This window comes from Bombina bombina, chromosome 6 (assembly GCF_027579735.1).
Source record: "Bombina bombina isolate aBomBom1 chromosome 6, aBomBom1.pri, whole genome shotgun sequence".
In the NCBI taxonomy this organism is placed as follows: domain Eukaryota; kingdom Metazoa; phylum Chordata; class Amphibia; order Anura; family Bombinatoridae; genus Bombina; species Bombina bombina.
In genome coordinates, this window is record NC_069504.1 from 1005640207 (window position 1) to 1005654943 (window position 14737).

At 38.4% G+C, this 14737-nt stretch overlaps 1 protein-coding gene across 3 annotated transcripts in view; it reads right to left on the bottom strand.

Annotated features, from left to right (window-relative positions):
• Positions 1–14737, bottom strand: part of FAXDC2 (fatty acid hydroxylase domain containing 2) — a 176667-nt gene that overhangs the window by 29309 nt on the left and 132621 nt on the right. The gene's annotated exons all lie outside the window — the stretch shown is intronic.

Sequence of the window (14737 nt, forward strand, 5' to 3'; positions counted from 1 at the left end):
CATCATGCCTATGTTGAGTCGGGTAACACTCCGCCTCAAAGGATTACAGCTCATTCTACTAGGTCAGTTCTACTTCCTGGGCGTTTAGGAATGAAGCTTCGGTTGATCAGATTTGCAAAGCAGCAACTTGGTCCTCTTTGCATAATTTTACTAAATTCTACCATTTTGATGTGTTTTCTTCTTTTGAAGCAGTTTTTGGTAGAAACGTACTTCAGGCTGTGTTTTCAGTTTGAATCTTCTGCTTATGTTTTTTCATTAAAATTTTATTCTGGGTGTGGATTATTTTCAGCAGGAATTGGCTGTCTTTATTTTATCCCTCCCTCTCTAGTGACTCTTGCGTGGAAAGATCCACATCTTGGGTAATCATTATCCCATACGTCACTAGCTCATGGACTCTTGCTAATTACATGAAAGAAAACATAATTTATGTAAGAACTTACCTGATAAATTCATTTCTTTCATATTAGCAAGAGTCCATGAGGCCCGCCCTTTTTTGTGGTGGTTTTGATTTTTTTGTATAAAGCACAATTATTCCAATTCCTTATTTTATATGCTTTTGCACTTTTTTCTTATCACCCCACTTCTTGGCTATTCGTTAAACTGAATTGTGGGTGTGGTGAGGGGTGTATTTATAGGCATTTTAAGGTTTGGGAAACTTTGCCCCTCCTGGTAGGAATGTATATCCCATACGTCACTAGCTCATGGACTCTTGCTAATATGAAAGAAATGAATTTATCAGGTAAGTTCTTACATAAATTATGTTTTTTGACGTTCTTTTGCGCCAAAGATGTCGGCGTTGCGGATGTGGCGTCATTTTTGGCGCCAAAAAGCATTTAGGCGCCAAATAATATGGGCGTCTTATTTGGCGCTAAAAAATATGGGCGTCGCTTTTGTCTCCACATTATTTTAGTCTCATTTTTTCTTTGCTTCTGGTTGCTAGAAGCTTGTTCATTGGCATTTTTTTTCCATTCCTGAAACTGTCATTTAAGGAATTTGATCAATTTTGCTTTATATGTTGTTTTTTCTCTTACATATTGCAAGATGTCTCACGTTGCATCTGAGTCAGAAGATACTTCAGGAAAATCGCTGTCTAGTGCTGGAACTACCAAAGCTAAGTGTATCTGCTGTAAACTTTTGGTAGCTATTCCTCCAGCTGTTGTTTGTATTAATTGTCATGACAAACTTGTTAATGCAGATAATATTTCCTTTAGTAATGTACCATTACCTGTTGCAGTTCCATCAACATCTAATGTTCAGAATGTTCCTGATAACATAAGAGATTTTGTTTCTGAATCCATCAAGAAGGCTATGTCTGTTATTCCTGCTTCTAGTAAACATAAAAAATCTTTTAAAACTTCTCTTTATACAGATGAATTTTTAAATGAACATCATCATTCTGATTCTGATGACTCTTCTGGTTCAGAGGATTCTGTCTCAGAGATTGATGCTGATAAATCTTCATATTTATTTAAAATGGAATTTATTCGTTCTTTACTTAAAGAAGTACTAATTGCTTTAGAAATTGAGGATTCTGGTCCTCTTGATACTAATTCTAAACGTTTAGATAAGGTCTTTAAATCTCCTGTGGTTATTCCAGAAGTTTTTCCTGTTCCTAGTGCTATTTCTGAAGTAATTTCCAGAGAATGGGATTAATTGGGTAATTCATTTACTCCTTCTAAACGTTTTAAGCAATTATATCCTGTGCCATCTGACAGATTAGAATTTTGGGACAAAATCCCTAGAGTTGATGGGGCTATTTCTACCCTTGCTAAACGTACTACTATTCCTACGTCAGATGGTACTTCGTTTAAAGATCCTTTAGATAGGGAAATTGAATCCTTTCTAAGAAAAGCTTATCTGTGTTCAGGTAATCTTCTTAGACCTGCTATATCATTGGCTGATGTTGCTGCAGCTTCAACTTTTTGGTTAGAAACTTTAGCGCAACAAGTAACAGATCATGATTCTCATAATATTATTATTCTTCTTCAACATGCTAATAATTTTATCTGTGATACCATTTTTGATATTATCAGAGTTGATGTCAGGTTTATGTCTCTAGCTATTTTAGCTAGAAGAGCTTTATGGCTTAAAACTTGGAATGCTGATATGGCTTCTAAATCAACTCTACTTTCCATTTCTTTCCAGGGTAACAAATTATTTGGTTCTCAGTTGGATTCTATTATCTCAACTGTTACTGGTGGGAAAGGAACTTTTTTACCACAGGATAAAAAATTTAAGGGTAAAAACAGGGCTAATAATCGTTTTCGTTCCTTTCGTTTCAACAAAGAACAAAAGCCTGATCCTTCATCCTCAGGAGCAGTTTCAGTTTGGAAACCATCTCCAGTCTGGAATAAATCCAAGCCTTCTAGAAAAGCAAAGCCAGCTTCTAAGTCCACATGAAGGTGCGGCCCTCATTCCAGCTCAGCTGGTAGGGGGCAGGTTACGTTTTTTCAAAGAAATTTGGATCAATTCTGTTCACAATCTTTGGATTCAGAACATTGTTTCAGAAGGGTACAGAATTGGTTTCAAGATGAGACCTCCTGCAAAGAGATTTTTTCTTTCCCGTGTCCCAGTAAATCCAGTGAAAGCTCAAGCATTTCTGAATTGTGTTTCAGATCTAGAGTTGGCTGGAGTAATTATGCCAGTTCCAGTTCTGGAACAGGGGATGGGGTTTTATTCAAATCTCTTCATTGTACCAAAGAAGGAGAATTCCTTCAGACCAGTTCTGGATCTAAAAATATTGAATCGTTATGTAAGGATACCAACGTTCAAAATGGTAACTGTAAGGACTATCTTGCCTTTTGTTCTGCAAGGGCATTATATGTCCACAATAGATTTACAGGATGCATATCTGCATATTCCGATTCATCCAGATCATTATCAGTTCCTGAGATTCTCTTTTCTGGACAAGCATTACCAGTTTGTGGCTCTGCCGTTTGGCCTAGCTACAGCTCCAAGAATTTTTACAAAGGTTCTCGGTGCCCTTCTGTCTGTAATCAGAGAACAGGGTATTGTGGTATTTCCTTATTTGGACGATATCTTGATACTTGCTCAGTCTTTACATTTAGCAGAATCTCATACGAATCGACTTGTGTTGTTTCTTCAAGATCATGGTTGGAGGATCAATTCACTAAAAAGTTCATTGATTCCTCAGACAAGGGTAACCTTTCTGGGTTTCCAGATAGATTCAGTGTCCATGACTCTGTCTTTGACAGACAAGAGACGTCTAAAATTGATTTCAGCTTGTCGAAACCTTCAGTCACAATCATTCCCTTCGGTAGCCTTATGCATGGAAATTCTAGGTCTTATGACTGCTGCATCGGACGCGATCCCCTTTGCTCGTTTTCACATGCGACCTCTTCAGCTCTGTATGCTGAATCAATGGTGCAGGGATTACACAAAGATATCTCAATTAATATCTTTAAAACCGGTTGTACGACACTCTCTAACGTGGTGGACAGATCACCATCGTTTAATTCAGGGGGCTTCTTTTGTGCTTCCGACCTGGACTGTAATTTCAACAGATGCAAGTCTCACAGGTTGGGGAGCTGTGTGGGGATCTCTGACGGCACAAGGAGTTTGGGAATCTCAGGAGGTGAGATTACCGATCAATATTTTGGAACTCCGTGCAATTTTCAGAGCTCTTCAGTCTTGGCCTCTTCTGAAGAGAGAATCGTTCATTTGTTTTCAGACAGACAATGTCACAACTGTGGCATACATCAATCATCAAGGAGGGACTCACAGTCCTCTGGCTATGAAAGAAGTATCTCGAATTCTGGTTTGGGCGGAATCCAGCTCCTGTCTAATCTCTGCGGTTCATATCCCAGTTATAGACAATTGGGAAGCGGATTATCTCAGTCGCCAAACGTTGCATCCGGGCGAATGGTCTCTTCACCCAGAGGTATTTCTTCAGATTGTTCAAATGTGGGAGCTTCCAGAAATAGATCTGATGGCGTCTCATCTAAACAAGAAACTTCCCAGGTATCTGTCCAGATCCCGGGATCCTCAGGCGGAAGCAGTGGATGCATTATCACTTCCTTGGAAGTATCATCCTGCTTATATCTTTCCGCCTCTAGTTCTTCTTCCAAGAGTAATCTCCAAGGTTCTGAAGGAATGCTCGTTTGTTCTGCTGATAGCTCCGGCATGGCCTCACAGGTTTTGGTATGCGGATCTTGTCCGGATGGCCTCTTGCCATCCGTGGACTCTTCCGCTAAGACCAGACCTTCTGTCGCAAGGTCCTTTTTTCCATCAGGATCTCAAATCCTTAAATTTAAAGGTATGGAGATTGAACGCTTGATTCTTGGTCAAAGAGGTTTCTCTGACTCTGTGATTAATACTATGTTACAGGCTCGTAAATCTGTATCCAGAGAGATATATTATAGAGTCTGGAAGACTTATATTTCTTGGTGTCTTTCTCATCATTTTTCTTGGCATTCTTTTAGAATTCCGAGAATTTTGCAGTTTCTTCAGGATGGTTTAGATAAAGGTTTATCCGCAAGTTCTTTGAAAGGACAAATCTCTGCTCTTTCTGTTCTTTTTCACAGAAAGATTGCTAATCTTCCTGATATTCATTGTTTTGTACAAGCTTTGGTTCGTATAAAACCTGTCATTAAGTCAATTTCTCCTCCTTGGAGTTTGAATTTGGTTCTGGGGGCTCTTCAAGCTCCTCCGTTTGAACCTATGCATTCATTGGACATTAAATTACTTTCTTGGAAAGTTTTGTTCCTTTTGGCGATCTCTTCTGCCAGAAGAGTCTCTGAATTATCTGCTCTTTCTTGTGAGTCTCCTTTTCTGATTTTTCATCAGGATAAGGCGGTGTTGCGAACTTCTTTTGAATTTTTACCTAAGGTTGTGAATTCCAACAAGATTAGTAGAGAAATTGTGGTTCCTTCATTATGTCCCAATCCTAAGAATTCTAAGGAGAAATCGTTGCATTCTTTGGATGTTGTTAGAGCTTTGAAATATTATGTTGAAGCTACTAAGTCTTTCCGAAAGACTTCTAGTCTATTTGTTATCTTTTCCGGTTCTAGAAAAGGCCAGAAAGCTTCTGCCATTTCTTTGGCATCTTGGTTGAAATCTTTAATTCATCATGCCTATGTCGAGTCGGGTAAAACTCTGCCTCAAAGGATTACAGCTCATTCTACTAGGTCAGTTTCTACTTCCTGGGCGTTTAGGAATGAAGCTTCGGTTGATCAGATTTGCAAAGCAGCAACTTGGTCCTCTTTGCATACTTTTACTAAATTCTACCATTTTGATGTATTTTCTTCTTCTGAAGCAGTTTTTGGTAGAAAAGTACTTCAGGCAGCGGTTTCAGTTTGAATCTTCTGTTTATGTTTTTCATTAAACTTTATTTTGGGTGTGGATTATTTTCAGCAGGAATTGGCTGTCTTTATTTTATCCCTCCCTCTCTAGTGACTCTTGCGTGGAAAGATCCACATCTTGGGTAGTCATTATCCCATACGTCACTAGCTCATGGACTCTTGCTAATTACATGAAAGAAAACATAATTTATGTAAGAACTTACCTGATAAATTCATTTCTTTCATATAAGCAAGAGTCCATGAGGCCCGCCCTTTTTTGTGGTGGTTATGATTTTTTTGTATAAAGCACAATTATTCCAATTCCTTATTTTATATGCTTTCGCACTTTTTTCTTATCACCCCACTTCTTGGCTATTCGTTAAACTGAATTGTGGGTGTGGTGAGGGGTGTATTTATAGGCATTTTAAGGTTTGGGAAACTTTGCCCCTCCTGGTAGGAATGTATATCCCATACGTCACTAGCTCATGGACTCTTGCTAATATGAAAGAAATGAATTTATCAGGTAAGTTCTTACATAAATTATGTTTTTTTCTATACCCTACTGAATGTGTTTTGCTGTGTAGCGCATCTTCTTAACCCTTTACATTTGCACTTAAAAGGATTACTTGCAGAAAATAAGCTTTGAAGCTGCCAATACCACTTCTCTTATTAACTGCTGAATATATTTCCACTAATATTTTTGTTTTATTAGTTACTTAAATATTGACAATATAAGTTTAAATGTTTATATACAGTTATAGGAATATTAAAGTAACTAATTGGGTTTCCTTTCCACACAACCTTGTTTGCACATTTTTATTGCCTGTTTTATATAGGTCCCTAATTTTCCTCAGAAGAAGAGATAAGGGAAAAACCTAAGTTTAAACATGGCAGTAACCATTACTTCATAGATGTAGAAATGAGAAGACTAACAATTTTCAAATTTAAATTACAGGAAAAGGGGGCAAAATCAATAATGAAAATATATTGAAATGTTTACTTGTCCCTTTAAATTTATTTAGGATCCACTATTACAGGTCCAAAGACTAATTTCCTACAATTTTACTACGTTCAAGTAAACTAATACTCTAGAATTGAAAATGTATGAATTACAAATTATATAGTGGTTTTAATTACACAGGGAAGAATAAAATTGCATAGTCTATCTGAATCATGAGAAAAATGTGGGGTTTATGTCAATTTAAATATTACATATCAACAGCAAGAAAGTAAAATAATTAGATCATCAAAGGTATTAAAGTGAGACAGAAAAAAAAGAAAATGTCTGTTTCTTTCATGTAATTAGCAAGAGTCCATGAGCTAGTGACGTATGGGATATACATTCCTACCAGGAGGGGCAAAGTTTCCCAAACCTTAAAATGCCTATAAATACACCCCTCACCACACCCACAATTCAGTTTTACAAACTTTGCCTCCCATGGAGGTGGGGAAGTAAGTTTGTGCTAGATTCTACGTTGATATGAGCTTCGCAGCAGGTGGGAGCCCGGTTTTCCTCTCAGAGTGCAGTGAATGTCAGAGGGATGTGAAGAGAGTATTGCCTATTTGAATACCATGGTCTTCCTCTAGGGGATCTATTTCATAGGTTCTCTGTTAACGGTCGTAGAGATTTCTTCTCCTACCTCCCTTTTCAGATCGACGATATACTCTTATATACCATTACCTCTACTGATTCTCGTTTCAGTACTGGTTTGCTATCTACTATATGTAGATGAGTGTCGTAGGGTAAGTAAATCTTATTTCTATATATGACACTCAAAGCTATGGTTGGGCACTTTATATGTAAAGTTCTAAATATATGTGTTTAAACTTATATTTGCCATGATTCAGGATAATCAGAATTCCTTCATTCAGACGGTCAGTTTCATTTTTTTGGGAAAATGCATATAAATTTAATTTTTTCTTACCTTAAAATTTTCAATTGACTTTTTTTCAAAATTGCGGGCTGTTAGGCTCGCGGGTGCAGAAAATGCTTCTATTTATTGCGTCTTTCTTGGCGCGAGACTTTTTTGGCGCAAAAATTTCGTCATTTCCGGCGTCATAGTTAGCGCCGGAAGTTTTCACGTAATTGCGTAATTTTTTTGACGTATGTGTATTGCGGACGTTTTTTTTGGCGCCAAAAAATATGGGCATCATTCTTGGCGCCAAAATATGTGGGCGTTATGCTTGGCGCCAAAAATGTGGGCGTCATACTTGGCGCCAGTTTTTTTCACATTATTTCAGTCTCACTTTTTAGTTACTTCTGGTTTTCTAGAGGCTTGTTTCATTTTGCATTTTTTCCCATTCCTGAAACTGCCATTTAAGGAATTTGATAATTTTGCTTTATATGTTGTTTTTTCTTTTACATATTGCAAGATGTCACTACCTGACCCTGGATCAGAATCTACTTCTGGAAAAGCGCTTCCTGATGTCGGTTCTACCAACTGTTCCTCCGGCTGTAGTTTGTGTTAGTTATCATGATAAGTTATCCAACGCTGATAATATTTCCATTAGTAATAATCCAATACCTGTTGTTATTCCTTCAACATCTAATGTTCAGGATGTTCCTGTTAATGTTAAAGAATTTGTTTCTGATTCTATTCGGAAGGCTCTGTCTGTTATTCCTCCTTCTAGTAAACGTAAGAGGTCTTTTAAAACTTCACATATTTCAAATGAATTTTTAAATGACCGCCATCATTCTGACATCTTTTTCTGATGAGGATCTTTCTGGTTCAGAAGATTCTACCTCAGATATTGACACTGATAAATCTTCATATTTGTTTAAAATGGAGTTTATTCGTTCTTTACTTAAAGAAGTGTTGATTGCATTAGATATGGAGGAGTCTAGTCCTCTTGATATTAAAACTTCTAAGCGTTTAAATTCAGTTTTTAAACCTCATGTAGTTATTCCAGAAGTTTTTCCAGTTCCTGATGCTATTTCAGAAGTAATTTCTAGGGAATGGAATAGCCTGGGTACTTCATTTACTCCTTCTCCAAGGTTTAAGAAATTGTACCCTTTGCCATCTGATAGATTAGAGTTTTGGGAGAAAATCCCCAAAGTTGATGGGGCTATCTCTACTCTTGCTAAACGTACTACTATCCCTACAGCAGATAGTACTTCGTTATAGATCCTTTAGATAGGAAGCTTGAATCCTTTCTAAGGAAGGCTTATTTATGTTCAGGTAATCTTCTTAGACCTGCTATTTCTTTGGCTGATGTTGCTGCAGCTTCAACTTTCTGGTTGGAGGCTTTAGCGCAACAAGTGTCAGACCATAATGCTTATAGCATTGTTAAACTCCTTCAACATGCTAATAACTTTATTTGTGATGCCATTTTCGATATCATCAGAATTGATGTCAGGTATATGTCTTTAGCTATTTTAGCTAGAAGAGCTTTATGGCTTAAGTCTTGGAATGCAGATATGACTTCTAAGTCAACTTTGCTTTCTCTTTCTTTCCAAGGTAATACATTATTTGGTTCTCAGTTAGACTCAATAATTTCAACTGTTACTGGGGGGAAGGGGAGCCTTTTTAACTCAGGATAAAAAATCTAAAGGTAAATATAGGGCTGCTAATCGTTTTCGTTCCTTTCGTCAGAATAAGGAACAAAAGCCTGACCCTTCCTCTAAAGGAACAGTTTCCGTTTGGAAACCTTCTCCAGTCTGGAAAAAATCCAAGCCTTTTAGAAAGTCAAAACCAGCTCCCAAATCCGCATGAAGGTGCGGCCCTCATTCCAGCACAGCTGGTAGGGGGCAGGTTACGATTTTTCAAAGATGTTTGGATCAATTCGATTCAAAGTCTTTGGATTCAGAACATTGTTTCACAAGGGTACAGAATAGGTTTCAAGGTAAGACCGCCTGTGAGAAGATTCTTTCTTTCACGCATTCCAGTAAACCCAGTAAAGGCTCAAGCGTTTCTGAAATGTGTTTCAGATCTGGAGTCAGCTGGGATAATTGTGCCAGTTCCAGTTCTGGAACAGGGCCTGGGGTTTTATTCAAATCTGTTCATTGTTCCAAAGAAAAAGAATTCTTTCAGACCAGTTCTGGATCTAAAAATATTGAATCGTTATGTAAGGATAACAACATTCAAGATGGTGACTATAAGGACTATTCTGCCTTTTGTTCAGCAAGGGCATTATATGTCCACAATAGACTTACAGGATGCATATCTTCATATTCCAATTCATCAGGACCATTATCAGTTCCTGAGATTCTCTTTTCTAGACAAGCATTACCAGTTTGTTGCTCTTCCTTTTGGCCTAGCAACAGCTCCAAGGATCTTTTCGAAGGTTCTCGGTGCCCTTCTTTCTGTAATAAGGGAGCAGGGTATTGCGGTATTTACTTATTTGGACGATATCTTGGTACTTGCTCAGTCTTTACATTCTGCAGAATCTCACATGAATCAACTTGTGTTGTTTTTTCAAAGACATGGTTGGAGGATCAATTTACCAAAGAGTTCCTTGATTCCTCAGACAAGGGTAACCTTTTTGGGTTTCCAAATAGATTCAGTGTCCATGACTTTGTCTCTAACAGAAAAGAGACGTCTGAAATTGGTTTCAGCTTGTCGAAACCTTCAGTCTCAATCTTTCCCTTCGTTAGCTTTGTGCATGGAAATTTTAGGTTTCATGACTGCTGCATCGGACACAATCCCTTTTGCTCGTTTTCACATGAGATCTCTTCAGCTTTGTATGCTGAACCAATGGTGCAGGGATTATACAAATATATCACAATTAATATCCTTAAATCCCAATGTTCGATCTTCTCTGACTTGGTGGTTAGATCACCATCGTTTAGTTCAAGGGGCCTCTTTTGCTAGTCCAACCTGGACTGTGATCTCAACAGATGCGAGTCTTTCAGGTTGGGGAGCTGTATGGGGATCTCTGACAGCGCGGGGGTTTGGGAATCTCAGGAGGCGAGATTACCAATCAACATTTTGGAACTCCGTGCGATTTTCAGAGCTCTTCAGTTCTGGCCTCTTCTGAAGAGAGAATCGTTTATTTGTTTTCAGACAGACAATGTCACAACCGTGGCATATGTCAATCATCAAGGGGGGACTCACAGTCCCCAGGCTATGAAAGAAGTATCTCGGATACTTGTATGGGCGGAATCCAGCTCCTGTCTAATTTCTGCGGTTCACATCCCAGGTATAGACAATTGGGAAGCGGATTATCTCAGTCACCAGACGTTACATCCGGGCGAATGGTCTCTTCACCCAGAGGTATTTCTTCAGATTGTTCAAATCTGGGGGCTTCCAGCAATAGATCTGATGGCCTCTCATCTAAACAAGAAACTTCCCAGGTATCTGTCCAGATCCAGGGATCCTCCGGCGGAAGCAGTGGACGCGTTGTCGCTTCCTTGGAATTATCAACCTGCTTATATATTTCCGCCTCTAGTTCTTCTTCCAAGAGTGATTTCCAAAATCCTAATAGGGCATTCGTTTGTACTGCTGGTGGCTCCAGCATGGCCACACAGGTTTTGGTATGCAGATCTCATTCGGATGGCAAGTTGCCAAGCTTGGACACTTCCGTTAAGGCCAGACCTTCTGTCTCAAGGCCCATTTTTCCATCAGGATCTCAAATCATTAAATTTGAAGGTATGGAGATTGAACGCTTAATACTTAGTCATAGAGGTTTCTCTGACTCAGTGATTAATACTATGTTACAGGCTCGTAAATCTGTGTCTAGAAAGATCTATTACTGAGTCTGGAAGACTTACATTTCTTGGTGTTCTTCACATAAATTCTCTTGGCATTCTTTTAGAATTCCTAGAATTTTACAATTTCTTCAAGATGGTTTGGATAAGGGTTTGTCTGCAAGTTCCTTGAAAGGACAAATCTCTGCTCTTTGTGTTCTTTTTCACAGAAAGATTGCTAATCATCCTGATATTCATTGTTTTGTACAGGCTTTGGTTCGTATCAAGCCTGTCATTAAGTCAATCTCTCCTCCTTGGAGTCTCAATTTGGTTCTGAGGGCTTTAAATGCTCCTCCGTTTGAACCTATGCATTCTCTGGATATTAAATTACGTTCTTGGAAAGTTTTGTTCCTTTTGGCCATCTCTTCTGCTAGAAGAGTTTCTGAGTTATCTGCTCTTTCTTGTGAATCTCCTTTTCTGATTTTTCATCAGGATAAGGCAGTGTTGCGGACTTAATTTAATTTTTTACCTAAAGTTGTGAATTCTAACAACATTAGTAGAGAAATTGTTGTCCCTTCATTGAGTCCTAATCCTAAGAATTCTCTGAAGAGATCTTTACATTCTTTGGATGTAGTAAGGGCTTTGAAATATTATGTTGAAGCTACTAAAGATTTCAGAAAGACTTTTAGTCTATTTGTTATCTTTTCTGGTTCTAGGAAAGGTCAGAAGGCTTCTGTCATTTCTTTGGCGTCTTGGTTAAAGTCTTTGATTCATCATGCTTATGTAGAGTCGGGTAAATCCCCGCCTCAAAGGATTACGGCTCATTCTACTAGGTCAGTTTCTACTTCCTGGGCTTTTAGGAATGAAGCTTCTGTTGATCAGATTTGCAAAGCAGCAACTTGGTCTTCTTTGCATACTTTTACTAAATTCTACCATTTTGATGTTTTTTCTTCTTCTGAAGCAGTTTTTGGTAGAAAAGTACTTCAGGCAGCTGTTTCAGTTTGATTCTTCTGCTTATAATTTCAGTTTTTTTCATTATAAGATTAAAACTTTTTGATTTGGGTTGTGGATTATTTTTTCAGCGGAATTGGCTGTCTTTATTTTATCCCTCCCTCTCTAGTGACTCTTGCGTGGAAGTTTCACATCTTGGGTATCTGCTATCCCATACGTCACTAGCTCATGGACTCTTGCTAATTACATGAAAGAAAACATAATTTATGTAAGAACTTACCTGATAAATTAATTTCTTTCATATTAGCAAGAGTCCATGAGGCCCACCCTTTTTTGTGGTGGTTATGATTTTTTTGTATAAAGCACAATTATTCCAATTCCTTATTTTTGATGCTTTCGCTCCTTTTTTATCACTCCACTTCTTGGCTATTCGTTAAACTGAATTGTGGGTGTGGTGAGGGGTGTATTTATAGGCATTTTGAGGTTTGGGAAACTTTGCCCCTCCTGGTAGGAATGTATATCCCATACGTCACTAGCTCATGGACTCTTGCTAATATGAAAGAAATGAATTTATCAGGTAAGTTCTTACATAAATTATGTTTTTTTGCTAGTCAGTAATGCAAATATTAGATACAATAAAGAATCAGAGCATGTCATTTTTGCATTGTAGGGATGTGTAAATTGTATCACCTGGGACTTTAAGTTCTGGGCACCGGGCAGGCAGTATTTTTTTTTTTAAAAAGCGCAACTGGCAAGCAGGCAAGGCTGTCTCATCCCCCATTACAGGGATAGGCACAGACAAAGGCTGTGGCGGACATTTTCCAAAGTACAGACCTTAGTGAAGGACACCAAGGTACATTTGAAATTAAAATCATTATTTTATAGTGCTTGGTGTTACTATACTAATGCAGTTACCACTGATTCTATAACCAGCCCTCCTCTGGCTATACCCATGTGCCAGTGTCAATACTGTGTCATTATATAGCGCTGGCTGTTATTATACTGATGCAGTTACCACTGATTCTATAACCAGCCCTCCTCTGGCTATACACATGTGCCAGTGTCACTACTGTGTCATTATATAGTGCTGGGTGTTATTATACTGATGCAGATACCATTGATCCTATAACCAGCCCTTGTCTGGCTATACACATGTACCAGTGTCACTACTGTGTCTTTGTATAGAGCTGGGTGATATTATACAGATGCAGATACACATCCAGTATTTCACTCAGGCTTTATTTATTCCATAACTTATCACCCAATATCGCTAGCAGTCTCTTGACAAGTCACTAACTTTATTCACATTACATTTTTTTTTATTCCTATTATTTAATCAGAAAGAAAATATATACTAAGGTTGTGGCAGACACTGCAACGGCTAGTCACAGACACCAGTGTCCGTGTATGGACACCTTCCCTATCCCTGCCCCATTATCATGCCTCCGCACTCCAAGCTACATTTACATAAGGGAATGCAGTCTTGCGCAAACGCAAAAGGTGCCACCTACAGACTGCCTTGTGCAAGATAGTATCCCAGGATCGTCATCTAGCAAAGAGCTTCAGCAGCGCTGCGGTATCCAGCAGGGGGCACTTGGATAGGGAGTGCAAGGATTGCCTGAGTGCGTACCAAGAAGACCATGTGCCTGCAGCTTAGGAAAGGTAAGTTGCAACTGACACCAATGATTGTCAACTTGTTGGTTAAAGAAAAAACACTAAAGTAACCATGTGAATGCATTTTGCTTGTGGCAGGGGAGATTGGTGAGGGCTGTGTGGTAATAGCAGACTGACTGGCCTTCCTTGCTGCAGGGCACATACTTTATGCTAAGGGAGCCATTCCAGACAGACAACAATATAGCTGAAAAAAGTAGGAGAAAGTGTTGTATCGCTTAAGCAACTCTGAGTGGGCTTAAAGGGATAATAAACAGATCTGGAATATTAGCAATTACCTCACAGTTGTTAAATTCCCATGGGTTAAGTTATGGTGTGCACCCATTTAAATTTTATTTTTGTATTAGGGACTTGGAATTATGGAAGCAGAGTATCCTAGACATATACAACTGATAGCCTATCAATAATGGATTATGCCATGTGTTAAGAAAAGGAATAAGTGTTTTTTGTTTACAGTAAATATGGTGTTTGTTGTGATATTATAATATATAATGCTCTCTTCCTAGTTTGTGCTCTGACTTGTAAATGTATATAATTGTTGCAAAGAAGCAGGGGCGGGGACAGTGTTGTTGAAGTGAGGAACCAGGAAATAAAGTGTGTAGTTAGTTGCTGTATAAATGGACTCTGTGTCAGATATATTTCTAAACCACCTGGATTTACAAACACTACATTTTGGCGACGAGGATTATGTTTGAACCCTATTGCTTTGTCTCAGCAAACAGTGAGTAACCTGCTGCAATACACACACAAGAATGGCTGCATGTAATGAATACAACTTCCCTGTGTTTGATTCTGATGCAGAACTAAGCTCAGTAGGCCCAAGATGGCTAAAATGGATTCAGAGATTTGAAAATTATCTTATTGCTTTGGATGTTACTGATGCAAACAGAAAAAAGGCTTTACTGCTTCATTTAGCTGGAGAAAAAGTGTATGACATTTATGATACCTTGTCTGCAACCACTGACTCATACAATGATGTTAAAGATAAACTGACAACATATTTTCTCCCTAAAAAGAACACTCAGTATGAAATATACACATTCAGACAGGCAACACAACAGGGTGATGAACCTTTAGATGCATTTCAAACCAGGTTACGTTTACTAGCAAAGAATTGTGAGTTTTCTAATGTTGAAAATGAGATTAAAGCACAGATAATACAAAGCTGCACTTCTTCAAAACTTAGGAA